This window comes from Bos indicus, chromosome 11, assembly GCF_029378745.1.
Source record: "Bos indicus isolate NIAB-ARS_2022 breed Sahiwal x Tharparkar chromosome 11, NIAB-ARS_B.indTharparkar_mat_pri_1.0, whole genome shotgun sequence".
NCBI lineage: Eukaryota > Metazoa > Chordata > Mammalia > Artiodactyla > Bovidae > Bos > Bos indicus.
The window spans coordinates 64,948,643-64,970,037 of NC_091770.1; the positions used below are offsets into that span (position 1 = coordinate 64,948,643).

Here is a 21,395-nt window from a genome sequence, read left to right on the forward strand (position 1 = left end):
TTCTGCACATCAAAGGAAACTATTAGCAAGGTGAAAAGACAGCCTTCAGAATGGGAGAAAATAATAGCAAATGAAGCAACCGACAAACAACTAATCTCAAAAATATACAAGCAACTCCTACAGCTCAACTCCTGAACTGAAAATTTTACCCTTGTTTACCTGACCACCCAGATGTAAATATACAGCTTGGGATCAGGTCAGGTTCCAAACCCCTAGCAAATTGTGAAACAAGTTTGTTTTTTTTAAAAATTTACTTCTGTTTGTCAGACAAAAGCAAGTTGGTATTGAAGAGAGCCAAAGAGATTTAAAAAAATGATTTTCTTCCTCTTTCTTGATGAACTCCATGATCCAGTCTTTCCTCTAGCAAATTATCCTATCTATATTCATTTTGCAATGACCAAAAAAGGGAAAACATCATGAAGGAGTCTCAGCCTTAACTTTTAATTTCCTGGTTTTTGTCTGTTTATGTCACAACATTAATTTTATTTCCACAAAAGAGGAGGGTTGCAGGTAATTAATATCTCTTCAGTACTCCTCCCAGAGGAAAAATGCCCCATCATTAACACTGGGTTGTTAAAGAACAGGACAAAAGAAAAGTGACTCTGAGATGTAGGAAGAACTTTCCCCACGTGTCACTATACACACAGGAGGGGCCTTACTGGACTTGGTTGGTCGTCAGGCATTCTTACTTGCTAATTAGATAACATCCCAGCCAGTGCTGTGAAGCTGAGTATGTAACCCTTTTAGAGATGATGTTACAGTTTGGTGATACTTCTACAAGTAGGAATTTCTTGCTTTCTATTCCTCATTTCCCCCGTTCTTTACGTTTAAATGTTGTACACCTGAAAATTGAATTTGATGGCACTTAACCAAATTCTTAGAGGCATTTTCCTCCTCCTCTTTCTGAATTCAAAAAGGCTGAGCAAAGTCACGTGTAGAAGAAGTGCAGGGTCCTCAAACATTTAAAAAATGCTTTCAAATGAAAGGGGAGTGTGTTGGTATCTGCCCTGTCTGTAATCTGCAGCCTTACAAGGAGACAAAGAAACTCTGGCGTGTCCCTACTATAGTTTCAATGAAGATAGGATGATAGTCCTTGAAGTAAGTATAAAATGATTGTATGTAGGGGCTTATGTAAAAAGGCTTTGTTCTGAAATACTGGAAAGGCAGTCACCCTGAAACAATGGGGCAAATTAGCATGCAGCCAGCCCCAGGCTCTTAGCTACACACACAAGCACACACACATGCACGCACACACACAAGCTCACACTCACAAGCTCACAGTGACTGATGCTTGGTGCTTGCTGGGAGGTCAACAGGAAGAATCTTTCTTGGGAAGGCAGCATGTCAGATTTCAGACACTTTCTCTACAAATGGGCTTTCACTGCTCAAAGGAGGGGGGGTGTTCTGATCCAGATAATAAAGTCCATTTACATGAAAAGATGCCGCTTGCAGTGACATGATTAATTTCGGAAATACCTGGCATCTGAATGAAGCTGAGACTTCAAGAAATGACTGATGATGAGAAAAGATAATTAGGCAAATGTCAAGAGTTTTGCTTGGTGACTGAGGGGCTGGCCCATCTAGGTTATCCTATATTCACTCCAGATGGGAATGAAAGGCCTTTGTGGGAAGTTGGGGATGATCAACCTACGGTCACAGAGAAACTCGTTTTAGCTCATGTTTCTCTGGGTTTGGCTCCACCACGACCAGTGGGCAGTTGATGCTTACCTTCAATGACTTGTCAGAGAATCCCAGACAAAGCTGGCCTTGTTTTTCCATGAGGTCCGAAAAATGTAAATTTATCTTGCCTTACATGTCATTTGTTCAAAAATGACCTCTCTATTCTGAGCCTTTTCAAAAATCTCTTTGACTTCTCCCCTCTAAAAGGAGAAAAACAGAAATGGGGAAAAGCCAAACACCATTTAATACTCTGCAGAAAGGACTTTGAAGACAAAAGCTGAAGTGGGAAGTAATGCAAATCTACCCCCACACCCAACACATTGTTTTCGAACCCTTTCTTCACGGTGTTTTTTTTTTTTCTTTCCCTAATTTTTTTTTTTTTTTTTTTTTTTTTACTGTGTTGCTGAATTGGAGAATGTTAATGACTGGAGATTAGTGACCTCCACAGGGTAGAGTTGACAGAAAGCAAGCCACCCCTAGTGGACTGATGGAATAGTTCTCCAAAGCAATTTTTAATTTTTATTTAACATATTTATTTATTTGACTGCATCAGATCGTAGTTGGGACATGTGGATTCTTTAGTTAAGGCATGCAAACTCTTAGTTGTGGCATGCAGGATCTAGTTCCCCATCCAGAGATGGAACCCCAGACCCCTGTATTGGGCACATGGAGTTTCAGCCCGTGGACCATCAGGGAAGTCCCTCCAAAAGAACTTTTTAGAACATAACCTTTAACCACCACAAGAGAGAGAGTGGTTCTTTCCTTACTTTTTCTGTCTGGCAGTACAACTTAATTCCTCCAGAATGATAGTCGTTACAGACGAAAGGTTTGTCAATACACTGGGAACCATGAGTGATTCTTAACCACGCTAACCTCTCTGTTCTATTCGTTCTTCTTCCACCTAATAGATGTTTAAAGGAGGAAAGTGCCTCCCTCTGTGATGTGAAAAGTGCCTTCCATCTCTAGGCAATGGAACTCTTCCAGGAAGAGAGGAGATGATCCAGAGAATAATTCTAGCTAGCAATTGAGGCCTGAGTCTCCCTATTTAGGTTTCATTTGATATTAACTATGGTTGTGGTGACGACATAGGATGAGATGGTTGGATGGCATCACCCACCCAATGGACATGAATTTGAGTGAACTCCGGGAGTTGGTGATGGACAGGGAGGCCTGGCGTGCTGTAGTCTATGGGGTTGCAAAGAATCAGACATGACTGCGAGACTGAACTGAACTGAACCATGGTGCTGTGGCTTGAATTGTTTCCCCATGGAAGATACGTGTTAGTCGCTCTGCTGCTGCTGCTGCTAAGTCGCTTCAGTCGTGTCCGACTCTGTGTGACCCCATAGACAGCAGCCCACCAGGATGCCCCGTCCCTGGGAGTCTCCAGGCAAGAACACTGGAGTGGGTTGCCATTTCCTTCTCCAATGCATGAAAGCGAAAAGTGAAAGGGAAGTCGCTCAGTGTCGGACTCCTAGCGACCCCATGGACTGCAGCCTACCAGGCTCCTCAATCCATGGGATTTTCCAGGCAAGAGTACTGGAGTGGGGTGCCATTGCCTTTGTCCAATTCTTTGTGATCCCGTGGTCTGTAGCCCACTAGGTTCCTCTGTCCATGGGATTTCCCAGGCAAGAATACTGTAGTGGGTTGCCATTCCCTTCTCCAGGGGATCTTCTCAACCCAGGGATTGAACCTGGGTCTCCCACATTGCAGGCTAAATTCTTTGGCCACCATGAAAGAAGCTAAAATCCTAACACCCAGTTCCTTAGAATGTGACTTTCTTTGGAAGTAGGATTGTTGCAGATGTAATTAATGAAGATAAGGTCATGCTGGGGTTGAGTGGGCTCTTAATTCAATATGCCCAGTGGCCTTACAGGAAAATGATGTGAAGACACAGAGGGGAAATTACTATGTGATTACAGAAAGAGAGAGATTAGTTACATTGTTACAAACTAAAGAAGACCAAGGATCAGTGGCCACCACCAGAGGCTACAAGGACACCAGGAGGGATTCTACCCTCTAGATCGCAGAGGGAGCAAGGCTCCACTGACACTCCAGTTTGGACTTCTGATCTCCAGAACAATGAGATGGTAAATTTCTCTGCGTTACTTGGTTATTGCAGTCCTAGGAAATGAACATAATAGTGCTATAATTCAACATCACAGGCTTATAAAGAACTGCAAACCTGCTCTTTTGTTTTTGACTTAAACTCTTGCAGTCTTACTCCAATTCTATCATGATAGGCAGAAAGTGTTTACTAAGAGACAGTGTCACCTGTCAACAGATCGTGAAAGAAGTATAGCTCCATATTCCCCAGAAACAGAGAACCTGTCTCCTAAAAATCTTCACTATCTTTAAATATACTCCTAGTCTGTGTAAAATTGCTCATCAGTGTCATGGAAGCCCCCCTCCCCCTGCCCAAACCAGTGCTCAATATTTTTAGTGAAACATCGTAGGTGAAGTACATTGTGTGTGCATGATAAGATGCCTCAGTTGCGTCTGACTCTTTGCAACCCTATGCGCCGTAGCCTGCCAGGCTCCTCTGTCCATGGGATTCTCCAGGCAAGAATACTGGGTGGGTTGGCATATCCTCCTCCAGGGATCTTCCCGACCCAGGGATCGAACCTGCATCTCTTATGTTTCCTGCACAGGCAGGTGGGTTCTTTACCACTAGCACCACCTGGGAAGCCCACAAAGTACACTGAATGCACATTATGTACTTCATAAAATATTCACTACTCTACATTATAAAACATTAAGGAATGAGGGGAGAAATAAACTTAGGTGTCAGCCAGTTTTATTCCTTTGGAGAAAATACATTAAAATATATTCATAGCAAATATGTGAGGTCTTTGACTACATCTGTTTCTACTAGTGGGATAAAGCTGGAACGAATTGAAATTACCCATTATGTGGAAATTTCTACCTCAAAAGGGGCAATTTCATCATCTCAGTATAATTTTAAAAAGCTATTTACCTAAAATAGTAAAGTACTATTAGTACTATACTAGTAAATAATACATATAACTTGGTATGAGTTAATTTCCTTCAAGTTTTCAAAACTACCTTTAGAAATCACATCGCTTAGTGGCAGTTTTGTGCAAATGACAAATGAAAACAAAATGCTTTCATATTAGCAAATGAAAACAAAAAAGATTATTCTACTTTTATAATTCGTTTATATTACACAGCATAAACATATTTACTGAAGTATGTCATTTCCTTGATTTTGAGTGTTTGCTACTGTTTAAGCCAACTATTCTGATAGTTAAACAATTTTAAAATATAAAGATGCTTTTTGCTTCGGGGTCTAGAAGTTTGCAGAAATGGGAGAGGGTCCCACAATCCAAATACAATATGATCGTGTTGTCCTATTTGCTTTTAATCATCCATAATTCCTGAGATACTTAACATTTTTTGTTTAAATGTTATCACGGTACAAAGCTTTTCCCCTGCTTGTGCATAATTTCATCTAGAAATTAATATCTCCCACTCATAATGCATCAAAAACTAGAAACATTTTCCTTCCTTAATGGCATAGGAATTAGTGTAATTTTAAAGCACTCAAGGATATAATTATTTACATGTACTAGAAATATTAACTAGAACTATCTGATCAAGGTATGTGAAAGTTGGAGAGAAGCAAAATATTCCTTGAAATTATAGATGGATAAGCTATTATAATGTTGCTTAAAAAGAAATAATTAGGCTATGTCAGCATTCTAGATAAATAGAAAAATGTGTTCCTGGAATCCACTGAATGTTAAATATTTCTTTATTTGTAAAATACTTGAAGATTATTTATTTTCTGTTAAAGTTAATATATAAGTAGATATGGATTTGGTATTGTTGGAAGTGATAGGAAAAAATAGATGAACTGTTAATTTAATAAATGTGTTGCCAGTTATGCTAAAATTGAATGCAATGCATGTATGTCATTTATATATATATACAGTTGTAATATTTTTTATCGTTATTATGAAGTGTGCTTAGTTTTATAAATGCATCTGCTCATTGTGACGATTCCTGTGCTCAACTTAAATGGAGTTATCATTTTTCTTCTTTTATTTATAAACATACAGTTTATATTTCTTCTCGTGTGATTGATTATATTCCTGGAAGGTCTATGATTAACAATATAGTATATTTTTTTATTGAGTTATTTCACACACAAATGGCAAGGCCCAAAGGGTATTCTAGATTTGCAAGATTTTTCTAATATATGTGTTCTATATTAAAGCTGCTAATTAGTGCTTTTAAACAGCTCAACGCTGAATTGTTGGAAGGCACCATATCAGGGGCTAATATAAAACTGTTTATGTGAAAGGATATATAAAATAAGAAGGTGTTAAACCCAATACAAATTGAGTGGCAGAGGGTTCCCACCAGTGTTAATTTCTGTTTGTTTTGTCTCATTTAAAGTTAAGATGCCCGTGTTAGCATTGTGATGTGGGACACACTGTACATATAGATGGACTGAAATGTGTCAATTTCTGAGTTGCATTTGTCTGGCAAAGCAGTCAATGGGTAGTTTTATCAGGAAATAGTTTTTCTTTAATGACACTAGTTTTTATTTTTAATGGAAGGGCATATGGATATATACATGGATAGATATACATATACACACACGTATATATATTGATATACAAGATAGGTTAAAAGTTCCTATTCCTGCTATGCATGTTCATGAGCTTTTTAATAGTATTTTGGTATGTTTGCCTAACAGGCAATAATTCATTAATAGAGTTTTTAATTTCTCAAGGCAATTTCACAACTGAAGTTCAATGTACTTGAGTTGAAATCAATCCAAAAGTCTCAATATCTTAAGTTGAATTTTATTCTCAGTATTATGAATGAATCAAACTAGAGGAAACCTTAAGTCATCTATTTCAATCCAGTACTCCCAGCTTCTACACAGATACAGCAGTGAGAAAACTTTCTGCTCTTAAATGCTTCCAGGGAAATTTACAGATTTCCCTCATCATCCTCACCAAAGTTTACTTTTTAACAATTAAATTTATTATTAATTGAAGTATAATTGTTTTACAATATTGTGTTTGTTTCGGCCAAATGTCACCATGAATCAGCCACAGGTATACCTATGTCTTCTCCCTCTTGAACTTCCCTCCCACCTCCCTCCCCATCCCACGCCCTCTAGGTTGTTAGAGCAATTTCCCTGAGTCACACAGCAAATTCCCATTAGCTATGGTAATATATATGTTTCCCTGTTACTCTCTCCGTACATCCCACTCTTTCCTTCCTCCCTGCACCCCATGTCCATAAGTCTGTTCTCTCTGTCTGCGTCTCCATTGCTGCCCTGCAGATAGGTTCATCTACCATCTTTCTATATTCCATATATGTTAATATATGATATTTGTTTTTCTCTTTCTGACTTACTTCACTCTGTATAGTAGGCTCTGGTCTCATCCACCTCATTAGAATTGATTCAAATACAGTCCTTTTTATGGCTAAGTAATACTCCATTGTATATGTGTACCACAGCTTCTTTAGCCATTCATCTGTCAATGGGCATCTAGATTGCTTCTCTGTACTAGCTATTATAAATAGTGCTGCAGTGAACATTGGGGATATATGTGTATTTTTCAATTTCCTCACCAAAGTTTAGTGATTGGTTTCAAGAGATGACTACTTCATCATTTTTATACTTCTCTGGCCAGTCTACTTCATCTCAGATGAAGCACAGAGGGACAACTGGACAACTTGCAAGAAAGAATTTTTATTAGTTATCATCCCTTATTGCATGAAAACACATTAATTTCAAATAAGTATTCTGTATAGCTTTTTCCCTTACCATAATGCCTTATACTATTCTCTAAGTGCTCAGTGTTAAAAAGGGATTTTGATTTGTTTCATTTTTAGTGTTTTTTTTTTAAACTCTGTTATTCTTATAAATATGAATACTTGGGGATTTCATAATTCTGGGTATGAAGATATATATTTCTTATACACATTCAACTAGATTTTGGAAATATCATATGAGCACATGCTGTATCTTTAAAATGAAAAAAGAAATTGTTGATAAACTCTTGGCAAGTTTGATTAATAAGAAGGAGAGCAGTCATAAATAAATGTCAGGAATTAAAATAAGACATCATTACAGGCTGCTTGGCTTTGCAAAACAGAAGACATAGAGCTACTTTATGGCAATAAGATTGAGGATCTGAATTACATTAATCAGAAAAATTTCAAGACATATTCAACCTGGCAAAAGATGATATAGAACATATATATAGTCCTAGATATGGCTCAGTGGTAAAGAATCTGCCTGCAATGCAGGAGACCTGGGTTCAATCCCTGGGTTGGGAAGATCCCCTGGAGTAGGAAGTGGCAGTCCACTCCAGTACTCTTGCCTGGAGAATTCTATGGACGAAGGAGCCTGGTGGGCTACAGTCCATGGAACTGCACAGAGTTAGACATCACTGAAGCAAATAAGCAGCAGCAGCAGATATAGTAATACTATTGAATCTGCAATTTAAATCTTACCACAGGCAAATCTTTTGACCTAGATGTCTTCACTGATCAATTCTTCCATAAATTTAAAGAAGAAATAACACCAACTGTGATGGCTCTAAGAATATTATAAAGCAGAGACATTACTTTGCCAACAAATGTCCGTCTAGTCAAAGCTGTGGTTTTTCCAGTGGTCATGTATGGATGTGAGAGTTGGACTATAAAGAAAGCTGAGCACCAAAGAATTGATGCTTTTGAAGTGTGGTATTGGAGAAGACTCTTGAGAGTCCCTTGGACTGCAAGGAGATCAAATCATTCCATCCATCCTAAAGGAAATCAGTCCTTAATATTCACTGGAAGGACTGATGCTGAAGCTGAAACTGCAATACTTTGGCCACCTGATTTGAAGAACTGACTCATTGGAAAAGACCTTGATGCTGGGAAAGATTGAAGGCAGGAGGAGAAGGGGAATACAGAGGATGAGATGGTTGGATGGCATCACTGATTCGATGGAAGTGAATTTGAGCAAGCTCCAAGAGTTGGTGATGGACAGGGCAGCCTGGCATGCTGCAGTCCATGGGGTCGCAAAGAGTCAGACATGACTTAGTGACTGAACTCAACTTACAGCCCCACCAATAGTGTTGGAGGGTTCCCTTTCCTGCACACCTCCTCCAGAATTTATTGTTTGTACATTTTTTGATGATAGACCTTTTGACTGTTATGTGGTGATACCTCATTGTAGTTTTGATTTGCATTTCTCTAGTTATTAATGGTGCTGTGCATCTTTTCATATGCTTTTTTCACCTTCTCCATGTCTTCTTTGGAGAAAAGATTATATAGATCTTCAGTCCATTTCTTAAATTGGGTTTTTGTTGGTTGTTGTTGTTTTTATATTGAACTGCAAGAGTCATTTGTATATTTGGGTGATTAATCCACTCAAGGAGATCCAACCAGTCCATTCTGAAGGAGATCAGCCCTGGGATTTCTTTGGAAGGAATGATGCTAAAGCTGAAACTCCAGTACTTTGGCCACCTCATGTGAAGAGTTGACTCATTGGAAAAGACTCTGATGCTGGAAGGGATTGGAGGCAAGAGGAGAAGGGGATGACAGAGTATGAGATGGTTGGATGGCATCACTGACTCGATGGACGTGAGTCTCAGTGAACTCCGGGAGTTGGTGATGGACAGGGAGGCCTGGCGTGCTGCGATTCATGGGGTCGCAAAGAGTCGGACACGACTGAGCGGCTGATCTGATCTGATCTGAATCCCTTATCATTTCATAATCATTTCATTGGCAAATATTTTCTCCCATTCTGTAGGCTCATTTTTCATTTTGCTTATTGTTTTCTTTGCTGTGCAAAAGCCCTTAAGTTTAACTCAGCCCCATTTATTTATTTTTATTCTCATTATTCAGCATTCATGACAGTAAGTCCCTGTAACTGGCAGACCTGCCCCGTGACTCACCTTCTCTCTGTCTTGTGTGTAGTGTGTGGGACTGCTGTCTGGAGGAGCAGAAGAGGTGGTAGGAGCGAGCCACCAAGAAGACCAGCATCTTCACAGGCACCTTCCTCGTGCACTTTGTGCCCTCTGTGATCACCAGCTTGGTTCCCACTAATGATGCCCAGAATAAAACTGTTTCAGTAAAAATGTGGTCAGTTTGCAACTCAATATGTTCTCTCCAAATGGACATGATGTATTTGAATTTTAAAACACATTAACAAAGTTGTTTGTCTTTTGTGGGGCGAAAAGACAACTTACTAATGAGAAAAAGCTAAGCCTAGGAAACCTGTATGAAACACTCCCCTGCCCACTGCCACCACCCCATCCAGCCACTGCCTTGACTTTCCTTTGTCAAAGAAGGAGCCATCCTAAGCCAAGCTCAGAAAACATGCAAACATACTGTCATTTCACTTCAGCACACATTTCCTCAGCACTTTCTCTGTGTAGAGCATGAAAGAGACCCTGCATAGGAGGCGTGGCCTGGTGAGGTCCTGTAGGAGAGGCCCCTGTGAGGGTGACATGACCCTGTAGATACGACTCTCCCTCCGGGATGGAACACCATGACATGGCATCTGATAGGGAAGCATTCCAGACTTCTGAGGCAGGAGTGAGTGAAGTGGGCATGGCTATGCAGGGGGGCAATTCTAGCAGAAGGGACAGTATGGGCCAGGTCTAGAGCCTTGCATGGGAGCCACCAGTCACTGGTCCCACTGAAGCAAAGCACTTGAACGTGACTTGTCCAAATTGAGATGTACTGTAGGTATGACATGCATGCTGGGTTTCCAAGGCTTAACACAACTATATACACACACACACACATCTAATATATATATATGGAATTCCCTGGTGGCTCAGCAGTAAAGAATCTGCTTGCAGTGCAGGATACAGATTCTATCCCTGGGTTGGGAAGATCCCCTGGAGAAGAAAATGGCAACCCACTCCCCTGGAAAATCCCACAGACAAAAGAGCCTTGCAGGCTACAGTCCATAGGGCAGCAAGAGGAGGACACGACTTCGCTACTAAACCAAAGAGGTGGATCGGAAAATATTTCTGTGTTTTACATTAAAGAGTGTTCAGCATATGTTTTCCTCTAAGAGTTTACAATTGCGCTCATCTCACATGCTAGTAAAGTAATGCTCAAAATTCTCCAAGCCAGGCTTCAGCAATACATGAACCGTGAACTTCCAGATGTTCAAGCTGGTTTTAGAAAAGGCAGAGGAACCAGAGATCAAATTGCCAACATCCACTGGATCATGGAAAAAGCAAGAGAGTTCCAGAAAAACATCTATTTCTGCTTTATTGACTTCAAATGCCAAAGCCTTTGACTGTGTGGATCACAATAAACTGTGGAAAATTCTGAAAGAGATGGGAATACCAGACCACCTGACCTGCCTCTTGAGAAACCTATATGCAGGTCAGGAAGCAACAGTTAGAACTGGACATGGAACAGACTGGTTCCAAATAGGAAAAGGAGTACGTCAAGGCTGTATATTGTCACCCTGCTTATATAACTTATATGCAGAGTACATCATGAGAAACGGTGGGCTGGAAGAAGCACAAGCTGGAATCAAGATTGCCGGGAGAAATATCAATAACCTCAGATATGCAGATGACACCACCCTTATGGCAGAAAGTGAAGAGGAACTCAAAAGCCTCTTGATGAAAGTGAAAGTGGAGAGTGAAAAAGTTGGCTTAAAACTCAACATTCAGAAAACAAAGATCATGGCAACTGGTCCCATCACTTCATGGGAAATAGATGGGGGAACAGTGGAAACAGTGTCAGACTTTATTTTTTGGGCTCCAAAATCACTGTAGATGGTGACTGCAGCCATGAAATTAAAAGACGCTTACTCCTTAGAAGGAAAGTTATGACCAACCTAGATAGCATATTCAAAAGCAGAGACATTACTTTGCCAATAAAGGTTCGTCTAGTCAAGGCTATGGTTTTTCCAGTAGTCATGTATGGATGTGAGAGTTGGACTGTGAAGAAGGCTGAGCGCCGAAGAATTGATGCTTTTGAACTGTGGTGTTGGAGAAGACTCTTGAGAGTCCCTTGGACTGCAAGGAGATCCAACCAGTCCATCCTAAAGGAGATCAGATCTGGGTGTTCTTTGGAAGAAATGAAACTAAAGCTGAAACTCCAGTACTTTGGCCACCTCATGTGAAGAGTTGACTCATTGGAAAAGACTCTGATGCTGGGAGGGATTGGGGGCAGGAGGAAAAGGGATTGACAGAGGATGAGATGGCTGGATGGCATCACGGACTCAATGGATGTGAGTCTGAGTGAACTCTGGGAGTTGGTGATGGACAGGGAGCCCTGGTGTGCTGCAATTCATGGGGTCGCAAAGAGTCAGACATGACTGAAAGACTGAACTGAACTGAACTGAAGAGTTTTATTATGTCTGGCTTTATATTTAGAGCTTTAAACCATTTTGAGTTTTTGTGTGTGGTGTTCTAATTTTATTCTTTTACATGTATCTACTCATTTTTCCTAGCACCACTAATTGAAGTGACAATCTTTTCTCCGTTGTATATATTTGCCTCCTTTGTCATAGTTTAGTTGACCATAGATATATGGATTTATCTCTGGAATTTCTGTCTGGTTCCATTGAATCTATATTTCTGTTTTTGTGCCAGTACCATACTGTTTTGATGACTGCAGCTTTGTAGTATGCTCTGAAGTCAATCTTTCCTTTCTCAAGACTGCTTTGGAAAAAAAAAAAAGATTGCTTTGGCTATTTGGGGTCTTTAGAAAAGAAAGAAAAAAATGTATGCTGTGGTTGCTAAGATTTATGGTAAGAATGAGTTTTTCATTTGTGAAATTGTGAAGAAGAAAAAAGAAATTCATGTTAGTTTTGCTACTGTTACATCTCGAACTGCAAATTTATGGCCACAGAGCATGGTAAGTGCTTAGTTACAATGAAAAAAGCATTAAATTACACAATAAAATATTCAGAGAGAGAGGGGGAGACTACATTCATGTATTTTTTATTTTATTATTATTGTTGTTAATTTCTTACTGTGCCTAATTTTCAAATTAAACTCTATTGTAGGTATGTATGTATAGGAAAAATCATGGTATGTGAATGGCTTGCTACTATCTGTAGTTTCAGGCATCCACTAGGGTTTTGTAACAAGTCCTATGCAGATAAGAGGGAAGTACTATGCTATAGCATTTCAAAAGAATGAAAAATTCCAGTACCTAAGAAAACATACCAAGAAGAGATTCAATATTTCTATACTAAAATCTTCAGAACATTATTGAGAGATATTAAAGAAATAGAGGAACAGAGTATGTTCACAAATTAAAATTAATTTCCCCCAAATTGATCCAGAGATTCAATTCCATCCCACCAAAATCTCACAGAAACTATTGGAGAAATTGACAATATGATTCTAAAATTTATAGTTGAAGCAATGGCTGAAAGTAGTGAAGATGATCTTGAAGAATTTAATATAAAGCTAGAGTAAGTAAGATAGTGTGGTATTAACTGAAGAATAAATAAATAACAGAATAAAAAGTCTTGAAAGACAACCACTCGTACACATATATATGGTCAATTTCTCACCCAACAAAAATTTCAAACATAAAGCAAAGTGGAAGAAGTTTACAGTGAGTAAAACTCACCACCTAATTCTGCTATTATCATTTAACAAGGCTTACTTATCATAGATTTATTCATCCATCCAACCATCATATATTTTAATGCATTTAAAAGTAAATTACAAGTGTTAGTTGCGCTTCCTTCTAAATACTTCAACATTGGTACCATTAGCTAGAGTCTAATATTTCCTTACAGTTCTTTACTTCTGATGTAAAATTTACATATAATGAAATTAACAATTGAATCTGCTGAAATTTGACAAATACATATACGTATGAAACACAATCCACTCAAATTATACAATAGTTTAATTATATCAGAAATTTTCATTATGCCAATTTCTGTCCCATTCCTCAGGTACAACAAGAATTAAGATTTGTTTTTGCCACGGAAACTTTTCTTATTCTAATATTCCGTATAAGTAGAATCTACTGTGTCTACTCTTGTGTCTAGCTTCATCAACTCAGCATGACATCTTTAAGATCTATCCATACTGTTTCATGTATTGAGAGTGTAAAGTAAATCACAGTTAGTTCATTCTTCTGTTCATGGACACATGGGCAGTTTCAAGTTTTTGGTTGTTATGAATAAAACTACTATGAGTGTTATGTCCCTTGTGAATATATGATTTAATTTAATTTGCATAAATGTGGAATATTGGAATTGATGTGCCATAGAGTAGGCATACATGTAGTTTTATAAAAAACTGCCAGAACTTTTCCCAAAGTAGCTATACCATGTTACAAGCTTCTCCAGTAGCCAGTCTGGGATATAAAGGAAGTAGAAAGAAAATGTAGGGAACAACTACCATGTCTTGAGTCCCAAGTTCCCTAGCCAGTTTGCCTTTTTTCCCTACCTTTCAGTGTCTTCTTATATATAACACTTAAGGGTTTAGCTGTACTTGAGGAGGAATAGGGAGACATATGTCAACTTCATATTGTTTGGAATAAAAAATGTGTCACTATTTTCATTTTATCCTGAACATGCTGATAATAACTGGTGGCAGGGATTGTCAAATAAGTCCTAATGCTCTTGACTTTTTGCAGATGTAGGTGTGATAGAGCTTGACATGAGTTTGAAGACAGAAGACTCAGCAGTCTGAGTTGATGACTATGAGGAATTGTCTGGTCTCTGTCCCATGGGAAGATGCTTTGAAAGAAAAGGGCTCAGATCACTGTTGAGGAATGCCAGATGAAAGGAAGGGCACATTGGCAGTTTGCAGCATGGGTAGCTCAGAACAGTGACATAGGAACAAATTGGATGGACATTTGTGAGCAGTTCCTGAGGTGTTCAAGGCATAGCTAAGTGGCACTTTGTGAAACCAAGAGAAGGGTAAAAACAAGAAGATATGGGCAGCTACAAAGTAAATGTCCTTGGTTGTTGAGATGTGATGCAAGAAAAGCAAAGGAGTACTCCCCCATCCCCATCTTAATGGTCTGCCCCTGTCTTCAGTAGTCCAGCTTCAGCTGGAGAGGGACCTGAGGTCCCCAGGAAAAAGCCCTTGGGATAGAGTCAGGTATAACCAGGGCAGGTGCAATGCTTGGGGAAAAATCTGACACTGAGCACAGGTCAGCCTTGAGCAAAGCAGTGAAGAGTTGGAGTAAACATATAAGACAAGGGAACAAAGGGAATTACATTTTTGGAATTAATAATAAAGGCACTTTTACAAAAGAATGGCAAAAGGGAGGGCTTTTTTAGTTTTTAAGGGAGGCTAAGAAAGAAGAGGGCTAAAATGAAATAAAGACAAATGATAAAATTAAAGCTTTTAGTATACATAGAACAGAAAACACATTTTAATCAGCATAGATATCTTTCTTTTATAGTTTTTAGTTATTTCCCATCTATCTACTCATAAATCACTTCTCATTTTACCTCTAATGTACGACCTTATTAGCGGGGTGACAGGATGAAATGGCGGATGGCATCAGTGACTCAGCATCAGTTTAAGGAAACTCTGTGATAAAGTCAAGGACAGAGAAGCCTGGTGTTCATGGGATCTCAAAGAGTCAGACACGACTTAGTGACTGAACAGCAACACTACCTGATTGGTGTTTGCATTCTGATTTATAGCGGCAGTGCTGGTTGAGGGCAATGCATATCTGATATGAAGTCATTTGTCAATTAGGGAAAACACATTTTCATATATATATCTAGTCATAAATATATTTGATGTGCAAATCTTTTTGAATTTTGATTTAGTATATCAAAAATCTCTTTTCCCTATCTATTTCATTAAAAATATACTGGAAATAATATTTGCTTCAACCAGTGTGTGTGTGTGTGTGTGTGTGTGTGTGTTTAGGGTTTGTTTTATTCCTGTCTCACTTTGAAAGTTGAATATATTTAGAGGATTCTACATGTTGATTTGCTAATTTGAGATATTTAGTCATAACTCACTAGGGCATCTTAATGATGTTGCTGTACAAGTTACCAGGTAGCTGCCACCAAAGTATGGCACATTGCTTTTCTTCTCAGGTTGATCCCACTACCCTTGGAGATTAGATGGCTTGCTAAGTAGAAAAGTTTGGGTGTCATGTAATGCTGCAGGATAGATATGGCAATGTGCCCAGGAGCATCAATCTTACGTGAAGCTCTGAAAAAAAGATTTGGAGGAGTAAACGTGATTTTGCATATACAGACAAATTAGCAGAATTTCATTTTCCATGTCACACCAGTTTGAATTCTTCACAAAAACACAGAAAGTAGAACACTCATGTATAGTGAATACCTGCAAAATGTAGTACTTTGGCATTGTGCACTCATTACATTGGGTTTCCCAGGTGGCACTGTGGTAAAAAAAAAATCCACCTGCCAGTGCAGGAGACTCAAGAGACATGGCTTTGATCCCTGGGTTGGAAAGATCCCTTGGAGTAGGAAACGGCAACACCAGTATTCTTGACTGAAAATTTTCATGGACAGAGGAGCCTCGCATGTTACAGTCCATAGGTTGCAAAGAGTCAGACACACTGAGCATGCATGAGCATGTGTCATTACATTAGTGCTGCGGATTCATCCAAAATAACTGAGGATGATGATATTGAGGGAGGTCGCAGAACTACGACTTAGAGCCAGACATCTATCTCCTGATATAACCAACTAGAAGGGAAATTTTTTTGGTGGGTCCCAGAAGATTTGCATGACTAACTAGGATTTTAGGAACATGAATTTGTCCCCTGAGATGATGTATATTTAAATTTGATTGTACACATGCAAAATGTTTCCCACGTATTTGTTCAACTTTCTGCTATAATTATACTCAAATGTTTATTTGCAAACATACTCCTATTTTTAGTTCTATTTCCCTCCACAGTGAATTCTTTGGTAGTTCAAAAAAACCCTGATAACTCTAGAATTTGCAGGCTATCTTTTTTTGGTATTTTAAATGTTTAATAATGTAAACATATTTGGAACATAAACTTACCCACAACTGTTGAAGATAATTCCTCAGTGAGCAAAATAATGAGAGGAATTTAGAACTGTTGGAAACCACTGAGGCTATGGCAGGTGGTATTTTCCTGCCTGATGATCCTAACAATAAACTTGAAGAGGCTGATAAAGCCCAGTGAACAACAACTTGAGAAACTGTAGTCAAGATAAATAGCAGTCATCCTAAAAAGCATGGGATGTATTTAAATGCTTTTTAATATTTTTATTTTTATGGAGTGGCAAATTGGTCCACATGTCAGTATTGCCTGAGAAACTTGTGAGTAAAAACAATGACACATTAAACCTATAGATCAATTTTGGGAAGAATCAATGCTTGCCTTATCCTTATCAAGTCTTCTAACTATTAACATGACATATATTTTCATTTATTTAGGTTTTACAGATAAAAAACCAATAAATAGATTTATAGAGATGTAAATCTTTATAGATTCATAAAGATTTCTGAATACAGATTCTGAATATATTTTGTTAGATTTGTATTTAGAATTTCATTCTTTTGAGCTATTGTCGGCACTTTTTTAGAAAATTTGTACTTCAATTGTTTATTGCTCAGATATATAAATACTATTTATTTTGTTTATTGACCTAGTATCTTGCTAATTTGCTAAACTCATTTATTATTTCTAGGAGCTTTTAAAAAGATTCTTTGGCATTTTCCATGTATAGAAGCATGTTGTCTGTGAATAGAGATAGCTTTATTTTTTCCCTTTAAATATGTATGAATTTTACTTCTTTTACTTTTTTTATTGCACAGGCTAAGAATTTCAGTATAATATTGAACAGCATCATCATCTCAATGGAACATGAGTCTGAGCAAACTCCAGGAGAAAGTGAAGGACAGGCAACTTGGTGTGCTGCAGACCATGGGGCTGCAAAGAGCTTGGCAGGACTGAGCGACTGAATGACAAGTCATTGAGTGGAGAGAGGGCTCTCTTGCCTCTAAAGCAACTAATCTTTCACCATTTTTATATTCCAACTGTACACACATTAGGCTGTTTGATATTACCCCACAGTTCTTAGATATTCTGTTCCATTATTTTTACACTTTTTCTTGTGATTCAGTTGGAGTAACTTCTATTAACATACCTTTAAGGTCACTGATTCTTTCTTCAGTCTGTCAAGTTTACTTGAAGTCACTGTTGAAGTCATTTTTCATCTGTCTTTCTATATTCTAGTTAATAACATTTCCATTTGATTCTTTTTATCATTTCTTCAGTGTTAAAATTATCCACCTGGTATTTCATGTTTATCTTTTCTGGTAGAGATTTTAATATAGATATAATAGCTATTTTAAATTCTCTGATATTTTTAACACCTGTTCTATATGTAAGTATGGTTCTATTGATTGTATAGTCTCTTGACAATTGACTGATTTTTATTGTTTTTTTTTTCATGTTTCATATTTTTTTTGTTGAAAACTAGAAGTCATATGTAGAATACTAGAAACTGAAGTAAATAGCTTTTATGTATGGAAATGGACACCATTTGCCTTTAATAAGGCTTAAGTTGCTCCACAACTCTCTTTTCAACCTAAACGTGTTCTCTACAAATTTGTTGACATTCTGGGCAGATTCTTTCTTTCCTTTGTCTATCTCTGTCTGTCCTAAGTAAGCACATGTTCACATCCTGTTACTCCCTCCAGCACTTGTCTCTCTTTAGATTTCAAGCTAATTAGTTCTGTGACTACAGTTGGCTAATGGCATCAAGAAAATTTGTGAGCTTGCAGTTTGTCTGTTTTGCTGTTGCCTTTGCAGTGGTGAATTACCAAGCAGTGGTTTATATGTATATCTTTTATTTTTTTGAGAGTTAATAAAATTAGGTTATTCAAAAATATTTAATACCATGTTTCAAAGGTCAAACATTATTGAAATGAGAATCTCACTTTCACTCATTCCTCATCCATCTTATCTCCTTTCTCTCCTTCTAACTTTTAATTTCAGTATTTATGAAAAAATATCCAAAACCCAGCAAATTCATGTGGATATGCTATTTTTATTCCTCCCTTTCTTGTAACAAAATTTTTGCTCCTTACTTTTTCCCCTGAAGATCTTTTCTAATAGGTTCATAGACACCTTCTTTATTATTTTCACAGCTGCATGGTATTCTTTGTGGGTATATTATACTTTATTCAACAGTGGCCCATTGCTGGGCATTTAGGTTGTTTCTAATCTTTTGATATTAGGAATAATATCACAATGAACAATCTTGTAGATGTATTATTTTCTTATGTGTGCAGATTTATTTCTAATACAGATCTCTAGAAATGAGATTTTTAGAACAGTTTTACATACTACTGTCTGATGCTCCACTCCTTCTTTGTCACTAATTTGGCTTTCTTTTCATAAAAGTGAAAATCCGCTTTATATTTCTTTTTATTAGTGAAAATAGGTACTAACATAGGTCTTTTGTAGAAGTAAAGTGGTGTAAAGGAAACTTTAAAAAATTAAGATATACTTGTAAAGCTTCAATGAACATGGGAATGCAGGTATTTTCCTTTGAGATTCTGATTTCAATTCCTTTTGATAAATATCCAGAAGTGGAATTGCTTGATCATATGGTAGTTTAATTCTTAATTTTTTGAGACATCACTGTACTGATTTTCATAATAGCTGTAACCAATTTGCATTTCCAACAGTATACCAGGGACCCTTTCCTCCACATCCTTTCCAACAATTATCTTTTTTTTTTAAGTGATAGATGTCTAAACAGGTGTGAGGTGGTAGTTCATTGTAGTTTTAATTTGCATTTTCCTGATGGTTAGTGATGTTGAGCAACTTTTCATGTGTCTGTTGACCATCTCTTATCCTTTTTGATGAAATCTCTTTTCAGGTCCTTTGTCCATTTTTTAAGTGGGTCTTTTTCTTTTTGTTATTGAGTTGTATGATTCTTTTTACTTTAGGTACCAATCCTTATCTGATATATGGTTTAGCAAATACTTTCTCCTATTCTGCAAACTGTCTTTTCATTTTGTTGATGAAACATAGCTATTTCTAATAGTAAATTTAACATAAATATTTCTGTGGGTGCTGGGATACTAAATTACTAAAGTACTTTGATTGACAGGTATAGGATTTTTAAAACATTGGAGCCGACATTTAAAAATTAAAAGCTTTCAAGTTTAAAAAATTCAGATTTTCAGTTCCTGTTGGGAGGTCAGAATATCTGTCCACTGGGCCTTCATTCTTGCATAGAAGTGGTTACCTAGTACTGAGGAGCAGCTACTCCTTTCAAAGGTACATGTGTGTTTTCTGCCTCAATAGGATTCACCTATGTTAATTTCAAAAATGATGGTAGATATATGTGTAAATGTATGCATTTAATTACCATGCATTTACTTTTAAACTTATCTAGACAGGGATCAAGACCATTCCCATAGAAAAGAAATGCAAAAAAGCAAAATGGCTGTCTGGGGAGGCCTTACAAATAACTGTGAAAAGAAGAGAAGCGAAAAGCAAAGGAGAAAAGGAAAGATATAAACATCTGAATGCAGAGTTCCAAAGAATAGCAAGAAGAGATAAGAAAGCCTTCTTCAGCGATCAATGCAAAGAAATAGAGGAAAACAACAGAATGGGAAAGGCTAGGGATCTCTTCAAGAAAATCAAAGATACCAAAGGAACATTTCATGCAAAGATGAGCTCGATAAAGGACAGAAATGGTATTGACCTAACAGAAGCAGAAGATATTAAGAAGAGATGGCAAGAATACACAGAAGAACTGTACAAAAAAGATCTTCATGACCCAGATAATCACGATGGTGTGATCACTGACCTAGAGCCAGACATCCTGGAATGTGAAGTCAAGTGGGCTTTAGAAAGCATCACTACGAACAAAGCTAGTGGAGGTGATGGAATTCCGGTTGAGCTATTCCAAATCCTGAAAGATGATGCTGTGAAAGTGTTGCACTCAATATGCCAGCAAATTTGGAAAACTCAGCAGTGGCCACAGGACTGGAAAAGGTCAGTTTTCATTCCAATCCCAAAGAAAGGCAATGCCAAAGAATGCTCAAACTACCGCACAATTGCACTCATCTCACATGCTAGTAAAGTAATGCTCAAAATTCTCCAAGCCAGGCTTCAGCAATATGTGAACCATGAACTTCCTGATGCTCAACCTGGTTTTAGAAAAGGCAGAGGAACCAGAAGTCAATTGCCAACATCCGCTGGATCATGGAAAAAGCAAGAGAGTTCCAGAAAAATATCTATTTCTGCTTTATTGACTATGCCAAAGCCTTTGACTGTGTGGATCACAATAAACCAGACAATTCTGAAAGAGATGGGAATACCAGAATACCTGATCTGCCTCTTGAGAAATTTGTATGCAGGTCAGGAAGCAACAGTTAGAACTGGCCATGGAACAACAGACTGGTTCCAAACAGGAAAAGGAGTACGTCAAGGCTGTATATTGTCACCCTGCTTATTTAACTTCTATGCAGAGTACATCATGAGAAACACTGGACTGGAAGAAACACAAGCTGGAATCAAGATTGCTGGGAGAAATATCAATAACCTCAGATATGCAGATGACACCACCATTATGGGGAAAGTGAAGAGGAACTCAAAAGCCTCTTGATGAAAGTGAAAGTGGAGAGTGAAAAAGTTGGCTTAAAGCTCAACATTCAGAAAACAAAGATCATGGCATCCAGTCCCACCACCTCATGGGAAATAGATGGGGGAACAGTGGAAACAGTGCCAGACTT

General features: G+C 37.9%; 1 long non-coding RNA gene across 1 annotated transcript in view; it reads left to right on the top strand.

Annotated features, from left to right (window-relative positions):
• Positions 1-9,763, top strand: part of LOC109566222 (uncharacterized) — a 133,764-nt gene extending 124,001 nt beyond the window's left edge. Inside the window, exon 3 of the long non-coding RNA XR_011569317.1 lies at positions 9,634-9,763. This is a non-coding gene — a long non-coding RNA (uncharacterized lncRNA). The remainder of the gene's footprint in view (positions 1-9,633) is intronic.
• Positions 9,764-21,395: the final 11,632 nt, after the last annotated feature.